This window comes from Pinus tabuliformis, chromosome 8, assembly GCF_031772625.1.
Source record: "Pinus tabuliformis cultivar Carrire ecotype Pingquan chromosome 8, CPIR1, whole genome shotgun sequence".
Taxonomy (NCBI): Eukaryota; Viridiplantae; Streptophyta; class Pinopsida; order Pinales; family Pinaceae; genus Pinus; species Pinus tabuliformis.
This window is the reverse complement of record NC_142294.1, coordinates 1,815,118,973-1,815,131,079: the sequence shown is the minus strand read 5'-3', so window position 1 is coordinate 1,815,131,079 and position 12,107 is coordinate 1,815,118,973.

Genomic DNA, 12,107 nt, shown 5'->3' with positions numbered 1-12,107 from the left:
TACAACCAACCAACCCCTTAAACAGTGAATTAGGGTGGTTTTATAGATAAAATATCTACAAAATTGGATCCCAGTCAGATCTGTTGTAATAAGTGTCTTTAACCTAACACATGTCTGAAATAAATGCGGGAAAATATCCTCGAGCTGCACTGGGTGTAGCTGTATCAAAAAAAGAATTTAATTTGTTGTCTTTATGGCCCTATGCTGATCACTTAGCCATAACTGTGCTTTGGGTTTTGATCCATGTGCTTGAGCGGTTCGGATGTGCATTAACTGTGATGGGAGAGCCTCGATATAGCTCCACCGTTTTCTTTGACTTTGCTGGAGGTCATTCAATGTTCACCTGCATTGGGGAAATAAAGTTTTTCATTAAAAACATTTGACTGATACTCTTTGCCGCTTCCTTGATATGCTTTCGCACTGAATGTGCGCCTTTCTCACTTCTGATACTCTTTAAACTGTTGCATCGACCTTTCATGGTTGATGTTTGGCCCTCTGCTATTTTACAAACTGTCTTTTCCCCTTTCCTGAATCTCTGCAAAGAAATTTATGTCATTTAGCGACTTTCGAGCCTGCTGGAGGCCGAGCCACGAAAGGGCTTTCCATTTTGGCCTATAACCCTTAGCGATGCGCGCAATCGCGCATCAAAAACTGCCTCAGATTTTGATTCCGGGCTTCCTAGGCTGCGATTTGCGCCTTTCACGCTTTTTGACGGTGACGTCAGCATGATGTCAACGATGGGTCCCAATACGGCGGTGACATGGCAGGGTGACGTCAGTAGTACGGCCGAGTGACATGGTGGTACGATATGGCTGATGATGTGGCAGTACGATGGCAGCTACGTGGCAAGGACACGGTGGCAGGAGGCCAACGCAGGAAGATGACGTGAGCACGACGTGGCGGTGACATCAGGCAGGGGAGGGCGGTATTTGGTTTTGTGTCGCACCGCTTTTGTGCGCAGGTGGTTTCGAAGGAGGGGGCTCCGCCACAGCCGAGAGGGTGACGCGTGGCGGGAGTACGACGGGAAAACCGCCCATCTCCCAGGCATTAACCCTCGGCATGTCGGGGCACAAAAAGGCCCGCCCACCGTAGATCTCGGGCGCGCCAGATCTGATGGTCGGCGGCACTGACAAGGCGGCGGAGGGTTATGGACGGGGTCCGCTCTGTTTTTTATTTGTTTTTTTCATACGGCGGGGGGGTTAAACATTAAAAATGTGGGTTTATGGGTATGCGTAGGCAGCGTTTAAATAAACGCTAAACAAAGGTTGCCTATTAATTTAACAGAGGTTAAATTAATCCCAGGTTTGGACGCGGAAGGGCTAATGCCAAGCCCCAGATGAACTCAGCATTCCCCGGACTTTAGGAAATATGGCTATAGTGCCAAAGGCAGGGGTTATTTAATATTTTTGAGGAATTTTATAGCTTTTTTGTATAATAGGGGATGGGGAAATGATATAGGGAGCTAGATAATAGAGTTAGGGGTTAATATGAAAATGAGGTGAAGTGTAGAGGGAAGCTAAGTTTGTGAGCTAAAACTTTGGACATTGAAAGTGAATGGACTGTGGAGACATGATTTTACACAAGAAATGTGGCTTCTTTTCACAGAAGAAAGTCAAAGCTTGACTTGGTGCTGTTACAAAAATAAAGTGATAATAGGACTGGTTGGGCAGATCCCAAGGTCCTCAAGGGGATGTTAGTGAGTGATTTGGGAATGAGAAGAAGGGGGAGTTAGACATGCCTCACTTGAGCTCCTCCAAAGGGGAATTGCCTTACCTTGTGATCTGAATAAATATAACACTTTGAAAAGATGAAATGGATCACACAGCTTGATTCTGCAACCACAAAACTACTTACCCAGACTACTTACCTAGCATTTTTTCTTCTTTTTTGCATGGGTGCACTTGGACTTGCAGACCCTGATTATCCTTTTTTTTTCTTTTTGCTGTCCTCCTATCTAAATCTACACTTATTTCTTCCAAGGGCCCAGATTAAGCAGTTGGGCTCCTTTGTTTCTCTACCTATCTACAAATCTGCCAAGATTAAACTGTTTGGACAGATAATGATTCTCTATATTCTAAAACAAGAAATTGAAACCTAGGGAAGCCAAGATTAGGCTGTTTGGACTTCCCTTAACAAAAATTCTTCAAAAATGGTTAATTTATCAAAATTGGAATACAGTAGTGGCACTTAGACTGGCACACTTTCATGGCCTCTTCTTTGGCCTCTTTTAAGAAATATGGAGCATTGTAGCATGCAAAGTATGACATATTTGGCATGTGAAAATGTCAATCATGAAAGATGAACACCTGTTGCAACAGGAGGCTAATAGTGGCTCCACTTGGGGATGGCTTTTCCTTGTGAAAAGCCAAGAACATCAGGTCAGACTGCCTTGATCTTCTATTGTTGCTGTGGACTTGAAAAATTTCCTTGTGCTGGCTGCTAAAAATGTGAAACTTCTGAAATAGGAGCAGCCATCTCCTTCATTGAAATATTGTGAAATACATAGCACTGTCTGCTTTCTTCTACATGCTTGATATTATATACAATGTTGCTTGAGCATTGTCTTTGAAATAGAACCAAAACATGGATCAAAAACTAATGCATCTCCCTTAGCCTTGATCCAGAAACAGTTACTGATGTGAAACTTAAAAAATGCTCCTCTCTTATTAATACTGTTGGACTGAAGACTGCAAACTGCAAACAGTTTCTTTTTATCATGAATTGCTGTGATATGACAACGCTACTCGTGCTGTTTCATTGAGACTAAATGCAGAGACCGAGCTTTAAAAATGGAGTACTTGCATTGGCTGTGTCTTAGCAAACTTTGTTGTTGCTCCTCTAACCCTCAGACTGCTTTTAAAAAAAAAAAAAAACAAAGTGCTGATATATACAAATATCAATGTACAAAGAGATATGTATAGAGCTGCATTGTACCCCTTAAAAGGGATCATGGTAATGTTTTAGCATTCGGCCATTAACAGGGCCTTCTTCAGCAGTGTTGCCCTCTAGAGATTTGAGGAAATATGTGTTATTTCCCTGAACAGCAGAAATAACAAATGGCCCTTTCCATAAAAAATCAAATTTTGCATGTTTGCCCTTGTCTTCTCTTCATGAGTCCCACCTTAGAACTTTGTCGCCAATGTAGAAATCCTCAGCCTTAGCTCTCTTATCAAACATCTTTTTGAGTTTCTCTTGCAAAATTTGAGCTCTGTTATAAACTTGCTCTCTAGTTTGCTGAAGATGAACGGTCTGATTGATTCTTCTTTGAATATCATTTGGTTCTGCTTGGATCTCTTGTAACATTTTGATGATAGGAGTGCCTAATGAAGATGGAAATCTGGCCTCCATGCCATACACCAGCTCATAAGGGCTCATCCCAATAGATTTCTTTGTTGAAAGTCTATCTGCCCATAGGGCATTTGTGAGCTTTTTATGCCAGTTCTTCTTGTTTTCTTCTAAGACCTTCTTGATAATATTAATCAGGCTCTTGTTAGATGACTCGGCCAAGCCATTACCTTGGGGGTAATAGGTTGTGGAGTGGCCCAAGGTAATGTGAAATTTATGGCAAAAACTGATCATCTTTTTGGATTTGAAAGCAACGGCATTGTCAGTGACGATCTTCTCAGGGTAGCCAAATCTAGAAGGATATTACACTCAAGGAATTAGATAATAATGGAGTCATTGGCCTGTCTGCATGGGATGGCTTCAATCCATTTAGTGAAATAGTCGGTGGCTGTTAAAATCCACTTGTGCTGGCCTGAGGAAGAGGGGTGGATTTCTCCAATGAAGTCAAGACCCCATTGTTGAAAAGGTTTCTCGGTTGAGATGGGCTTAAGGGGCAAGGGTAACAGCTTTCTTTTGCCCTCAAAGATTTGGCATTTATGACATGAGATAGCAAACTTCTTTATATCTGCAAATAAAGAAGGCCAACAGAAACCAGCCCTTAAAATTTTATCAGCAGTGGACTTCCAATATAGATGTCCTCCACAGTCCCCTGCATGGAATTCTTTCATGACATTGTCAGTTTCATTCATGGTTAAACAATTAAGCAATATACCTTCATGATTTTTCAAAAATAATGCACCATCTATGAAACAAAACTTTGAGGCCTTCATTTTTAAAAATCTTTTCTTGGTTCTAGACAATCCTGGGGGAGAAAACAGGTTTAACAATACAAAGCATATATCAGCATACCATGGGGATTGCAAAAAGGTTTCACTAATCTGTGGAGTCGCCAGCTCCTGTTCATTGTCCAGTTGGTTGATGTCTAAGGCTTGAAAGTTTGTTTCGGACATCAGTTTGGCTAAACCCTGTCCCTTTATGAGCTTGGTTGGTTTAATTTCTATGTCATACTCAAGAATGTTAGCAATCCACTTGCCTCTTTTGCCCTCTAACCCCTCTTGGGTTAATATGTCTTTTACAACAGCATTAGGGACACATGTAAATATAAAATGTAAACTCGGAAATCTTTGATTGCTTTAACAAGGGCATAGGCCTGTTTCTCCATGATTTGGTATTTCAAAGGGGTATCTCTTAAGGCTCGGCTGAAAAATGCAATTGGCTTTTCAGCTCCCTGATCATCCTTTTGCAAAAGGACAGCAACTATGGTGTGCTCAGATGCAAATGAAAATATGACGAAATCTTTGTCAAATTGTGGACTGGTGAGGACAGGGGCTTGGGTTAAGGCAGTTTTGATACTCTCAAGGCTTGTTTGGTCTCAAGAGACCATTTTACCTTAGCATCCTTTTTTAACATGTTGCTTAACAGTCTTATCAGCTCGGCTAGATTTGGGATAAATCTCCTTAGGAAATTGATCTTTCCAAGAAATACTTGCAACTCTTTTATGTTTCTTGGATATGGGATTTGCAAAATGGCTTGGATCCTTTCAGGATCTATTCTGATACCATCTTTTGAGATGATATGGCCAAGGAGTTTGCCTTCTTCAAGGCCAAAGAGGGACTTCTTGGGGTTCAAGGAAATGCCATATTTCCTACATGTCATGAATATTTGCCTTAGGTGTTTGAGGTGCTCTTGATCAGATTTGGAGAAAGGGGTTAAGTCATCAAGGTAGACAACTAGGAAATCATGTATTTCCTTGGCAAATGCAATATCCATTGCCCTTTGAAAGGTAGCACCAGCGTTTTTAAGTCCGAAAGGCATCTTCACATACTTAAATGTTCCCCACGGTGTGGTAAAGGCTGTCTTGTCTTGGTCATCCGGGTGAACCAGTATTTGATTGAAACCTGAAAAGCCATCTAGCAAAGAGATTCTAGATGACCCCACTACTCTTTGTAGGATGTGGTCCATTTTTGGCAAGGGGTAGTGGTATTTTAGGGAGACTTGATTTAAATTTCTTAGCTCTACACATAGCCTAATCTCGCCTATCTTCTTTCTTGTAGGAACAAGATTGGATACCCATTCAGAAAATCTGATGGGTGCTATGATACATGCTTCAAACATTCTTTTTACTTCATTTTCAATCAAAGGAAGGAGCATAGGATTAATTCTCCTCAGTTTTTGTTTGAAGGGCTTTTGGCTTGGTTTTAAGGGAATGGTGTGTTGGATCACTGAGGTGTTATAGGACTTCAAGTTCTCATAACTCCAAGCAAATACATCTTGGAATTCTTTGAACAAATCAACATATTTGGGTTTTTGATCGGGTGGCAAAGATTGAGATAGTTTGATCATTTTGGGCTTCTCTGCTGTCCCAATGTTGTGTTCTTCTATAGCAGCGTTTAAGGGTTGCATTTTTGGTTTTTTGGGAACATCATTTGCATCAAACATATCTTCTAATGGAGTGAGGCCGGCAGGGAGAAAGTTATCTTTTAGATCAACGATCACGGCCTCTGTTTCTGCTATTTCCTCCAAATGCATCTGTTTCAGCTCTTCTATGTTTGCATTGTCAAAAACAGTTGGGTTCAGCATTTGTTTGGCTGTTACAGCGGTTACAGCCTGCTGATTTTCATTTGTTTGCTGTTGTTCATCCGTCATAGCATCCATGTCAATGTTAATATTTGAAAACTCATGCTCAAGAGTGAGGAAGTTGTTAATCTGGGCATCACTTTCAAATACTTGCCAATCTTTAACATTATTTGGGATAGCAGGCCTATGTTTTATCTCAGCAGTAAAATGGTGATTTGGCTCAAAGGGAAGCTTGCATGTACTAGCAAAAGTGGCTAGGCTGTGTGCATGAATGTTATGATCTCTTGAAATCTTGGCAAGCTTGGATTCAGTGAATGCATTGAGTATATTAGTAGCAGCAGTCCTATAGGCCCTCATTCTATTGTCATTGGTAACAAAGTTGCCTTTCATTTGTTGTATGATTAAATCAGAGTCACCTAGAATAGACACCTTTGCAGCTCCTAGAGCTTTGAGCAGTTTAAGGCCTAAAAGGAGAGCCTCATACTCTGCCATGTTATTGGTGCATTTGAAATTTAGTCTGTAGGCATGACCTTCTGCATGATTGTTATGTGTATTGTGAATCCAGACACCTGCCCCTGCTCCTAACTTGTTAACAGAGCCATCAAACTCTAAATACCATGTGATTTCTTGCTTGTGGTTAGTATCAAGAGTTTCAGTCACTTTAGGATTGGGCAGATTTGAAATTTCTGTTTGGGGAGGTTTTTCTTGTATGCTGGTTGCCTTGATTGTTTTGACAGTTTCATCAGTATGGGCAACCAATTCTTCATCGATGTGTGTGTTCAGTTCTAAAGCCAAGGGCTTGTCATCAGTGAGAGTATTTGTTTCATCATTAAATAGAATAAAAGAATCCATATCAGAATGGATTGAGTGAATAGGAAAATTTTGGGGCTTATCCTCACTAGTTACCACATACTTCATCAGTGTTTCTCTATATAGTCTCTTTGGTTGCCCAAAGACAGATATAGTGGCATAAGAGAGGTCTAATTGGAGGGATCCTTGGAGTTTTGCCCCCCAAGATCTTGATAATAGCATGCCATACTTTGGTGGAATGTCAGCAACCACCACATCCATGAGGATTGTCTTGTTGGGATATTGGACTAAGGAGACACACAAGTCATTGATGAGGCCTAAACACTTGACTTGACTTGAGTCAAAGGAGAATAGAGCTTTGTAGGGTCTTGTAACATCAAGGTTCAGCTTTTCCATTACAGCTTTGGGCATAAGGTTGTGTGAGGCACCTGAGTCAAACATAGCATTGTGCAAGACTTTGTCATGTATGTGCAAACTGACATAAAAAGGTAGAACAGATCCATATGTTGATTTTCCATTAACTTCTGGACCGAACAGCAGTTCAGGCTGATCATCAAGAACATTTACATCATCCTTGACCTCTGGCATTTGAAGTGATCTTTGAATTTGTTGCCTATACACATCATGTTTGGCAAGTTCAGATAAGGGGATGGATATCTTCAGTTTACCTATTTCTGCCTCTAAGTCAAATGATTTTTCAGATTGGGTTTTAGTATTTTGAGAGGCAGGCTTCCCTTTTTCTATTGGAGTATCAGCAATTTGGTCTTGTTTATCGGCGTTAAGGGAAGTAATTGCTTGCGGTTTTTCAGTTTTAGGAGGGCTTTTTGGAACGCTGTTCAAATTTTCTTTCGAGGAAGAAGGTGGCAGAGGCTGATCATTAGAGGACTGCATGTCCGTGACATCCTCTATGGTGACATCCTTTGGATTAGGGACTGTTTTACCAGCAGTTTCTATGAGGGCAACCTTTTCTTTAATCTTCTTCGGCTGCTTGGTATCATTTGGTTTAACCTTTTCAGGCACATCTATGGTTCTTGTCCTCAGCTTATATTGTTTGTGGACCTCATACACAACAGTATCATAGCCTTGTTTAAAATCAAAAGATTCACCAGATTTAGTTTGAAATCGATTAAAGTCATGCTCATCTTGGTCTTGTTGAGTTAGGAAAATTTGTTGCTCAGCCTTCAAATCCACCAAGTTCATGTGAGTATCTTCCGTCTGTTCACTAGATGTAGATGCTTCAGCGTAATTTTAATGAAAAGGAGGCCTTACATCATGGTCTGGGCTAGACCTACCAGCATTTGTATTCTGAGTTTTTTGGAAATTTAGGTTCCTTATGGTATTGGGTTGTTGTCCTTCCCATGATGATTTCCTCTCAACACTCTCTACTCTGTCTCGTAGCTTGTGCATGCCACTAATAATAGCATCCAGCTTTTGATCTAAGGCTGAGGGTTCCTCTTTAAAGGTGGTCCTTCTCTCAGTTCTAGCTCTATTTCTTTTGGCAATTAGATTTGCCTCTACGCTAACAGCAACATTTTGCATGTCTGCAAGGGTTTGAGGGGCTCTTTCCCTTAACTGATAAGCCATGTCAGTGTCAAAACCATCAGGGAATTTATACAAAGCAAGATCAGGTGGAGGTCTTAAGTTATGTGGTATTGCATTATAAACATTATTAAATCTTGCACAATAGTCCAAGACAGATTCTTGAGGGTCTCTTTTGATGGTGTCATATTCAGATAATATGTGCAAGGGGTCTTTCTTTTTCTCCCATCTGTTGATAAATGACTGGTATAAGGCTTCTGGGTCTGCTATGGAATTGGCTGTGAGTGCTCTAAACCAAGTTCTAACATCACCTGTCAGACTTTGAACGAAAATCTTCATTCTCACGCTATCGTCATCTATCTCGTAGTTCTCAAAATAGTCTTGCATCTTCTTTGTATGCTGAAGGGTTGTGCAAGAACCAGTTCCATCAAAATATGTGATTTTAGTCTAATAATCCTGAGGCATAGCCCCTGGATTAGCAGGTAATTGCAGGGGTGCATATCTATTAGCCATGTTTACAGGGATAAGTGGAACAACAGGAACAGCTGTAATAGCTGTAACAACAACAGTAATGGGAGTATGTGCAGTAAATGGAGGTGTGGAAGGAGTGCTTTGAGAGGTGGATGATGAACAAGGGGAAGTGGGGGTTGAACGAAATAAAACCTTGACAGGGGTTGGAACACAGCTTGGCTGAACTGTTTTAGGGCTAAAGTCAACAAAATCTTCTCTTTGCTCTAGCTTCCTGAGGTTCCTTGGGATTAAATTGGGATTTTCAAAAATAGCTGGGGGGTTTGGGTCTGGATTTGACCTTGTATACCGTGAATTCCTTTTGGGAGCCAGATTCTGAACTCGTTTTGGTATTTTCTGTGAATGTTTTTAGAATTAGCAAGGAACTGATCAAATTTTGGAATAGCTATATATAACTTAAAACTAGCATGAAGATTGACTGAAGAAGCATTTGTTTACTCCTGTAAATGCAAAGCAAGAACAGTTTCAAAGGCTTCCTGGCTGACATTCAGGCTTCATCTGTAGTTTTAAGGAATATGCAGCAATTGGAAAATTCATTGTTTTTCCCAATGGAGCTTTCCAACTTGATTTGTGAGATTTAACCGAAGAGGTCCCCAGCGGAGTCGCCATTATGTTATCACTCAGGTTGTCCCTTTGTTCCTTGAGGGATACGGCCGAGGTAACTACAAACCAATCTTTGGACTGCAGGTGCTAGCCCACCAGCAATCAGAAAGGGCTCTCTCTTTAGGATTTAGCTTTGTTGATGATGATTTTAGGCTAGTTATTGAATTCAAGGGGTTTTGTTTGAGTTTTGGTGGGAAGGATGATGCTTTCAAGTAAAGAGGCAGGGATAGCATGAAAGTTTTAGAACCATTGGGCGTGGAGTCAAGGAGTAGGACTGTTGGTGCGTTTTCTTGGTCACAAGAAGGCATATGGAGCAAGCTAGCTGCACATGAAACAATGATTCAAGCTAAAAGGATGGAATGAGGGCTAGAAATGAGAGGCAGTTAAGAATCTCTCATTCGGCTTAGCAGAGGGAAGGTGAATGAGCTCTATCTAGGAGCAATGAAGAATCCCTAGATAACTGTCAAACATGAGTGAATTAGGGGAAATATGAGCCACAGGGAATTCATATTCATTACTAATTCAGATGAAAACATAAAGAAACAGCAGAAATTGAGCATAGAGGGCAATTAAACCAATTCTAAACTATTCATTCTTTCTGCTATTTTAGATGGTACATCAATGGAAAACAAAGGTAAGAAACACTTATTGAGTCATGTTGTAGCACAAGAATTCCACATTCAATTCTTCAAAACATTAATACACAGCACACAGTCATTCCTCCAAGCTTTTCAGCAGTCTTTGATTAAGTAAAACATCAGGTATACAGAGCGAGTCTCTCTTGGAGCTATACAACCAACCAACCCCTTAAACAGTGAATTAGGGTGGTTTTATAGATAAAATATCTACAAAATCAGATCCCAGTCAGATCTGCTGTAATAAGTGTCTTTAACCTAACACATGTCTGAAATAAATGCGAGAAAATATCCTCGAGTTGCACTGGGTGCAGCTGTATCAAAAAAAGAATTTAATGTGTTGTCTTTATGGCTCTGTGCTGATCACTTAGCCATAACTGTGCTTTGGGTTTTGATCCATGTTCTTGAGCGGTTCGGATGTGCATTAACTGTGATGGGAGAGCCTCGATATAGCTCCATCGTTTTCTTTGACTTTGCTGGAGGTCATTCAATGTTCACCTGCATTGGAAATAAAGTTTTTCATTAAAAACATTTGACTGATACTCTTTGCCGCTTCCTTGATATGCTTTGGCACTGAATGTGCGCCTTTCTCACTTCTGATACTCTTTAAACTGTTGCATCGACCTTTCATGGCTGTTGTTCGGCCCTCTGCTACTTTACAAACTGTCTTTGCCCCTTTCCTGAATCTCTGCGAAGAAATTTATGTCATTTAGCGACTTTCGGGCCTGCTGGAGGCCGAGCCACGAAAGGGCTTTCCATTTTGGCCTATTTCCCTTAGCGATGCGCGATTAGCGCATCAAAAACTGCCTCAGATTTTGATTCCGAGCTTCCTAGGCTGCGATTTGCGCCTTTCGCGCTTTTTTACGGTGACGTCAACATGACATCAGCATGACGTCAGTGGTGGGTCCCAATACGACGGTGACGTGGCAGGGTGACGTCAGCAGTATGGCCGGGTGACGTGGCGGTACAGTAGGGCTGATGATGTAGCAGTACGATGGCAGCTACGTGGCAAGGACACAGTGGCAGAAGGCCGACGCAGGAAGATGATGTGAGCACGACGTGGCGGTGCCGTCAGGCAGGGGAGGGCAGTATCTGGTTTTGTGTCGCACCGCTTTTGTGCGCAGGTGGTTTCGAAGGAGGGGGCTTCGCCACAGCTGAGAGGGTGACGCGTGGCGGGAGTACGACGAGAAAACCGCCCATCTCCCGGGCGTTAACCCTCGGCACGTCGGGGCACAAAAAGGCCCGCCCACCGTAGATCTCGGGCGCGCCAGATCTGACGGTCGGCGGCACTGACAAGGCGGCAGAGGGTTAGGGACGGGGCCCGCTCTGTTTTTTATTTGTTTTTTTATACGGCGGGGGGGTTAAACATTAGAAATGTGGGTTTATGGGTATGCGCAGGCAGCGTTTAAATAAACGCTAAACAGGGGTTGGCTATTAATTTAACAGGGGTTAAATTAATCCCAAGTTTGGACGCGGAAGGACTAATGCCAAGCCCCAGATGAACTCAGCATTCCCCGGACTTTAGGAAATATGGCTATAGTGCCAAAGGGAGGGGTTATTTAATATTTTTGAGGAATTTTATAGCTTTTTTGTATAATAGGGGATAGGGAAATGATATAGGGAGCTAGATAATATAGTTAGGGGTTAATATGAAAATGAGGTGAAGTGTAGGGGGGAAGCTAAGTTTGTGAGCTAAAACTTTGGACATTGAAAGTGAATGGACTGTGGAGACATGATTTTACACAAGAAATGTGGCTTCTTTTCACAGAAGAATGTCAAAGCTTGACTTGGTGCTGTTACAAAAATAAAGTGATAATAGGACTGGTTGGGCAGATCCCAAGGTCCTCAAGGGGATGTTAGTGAGTGATTTGGGAATGAGAAGAAGGGGGAGTTAGACATGCCTCACTTGAGCTCCTCCAAAGGGGAATTGCCTTACCTTGTGATCTGAATAAATATAACACTTTGAAAAGATGAAATGGATCTCACAGCTTGATTCTGCAACCACAAAACTACTTACCCAGACTACTTACCTAGCATTTTTTTTTCTTTTTTGCATGGGTGCACTTGGAC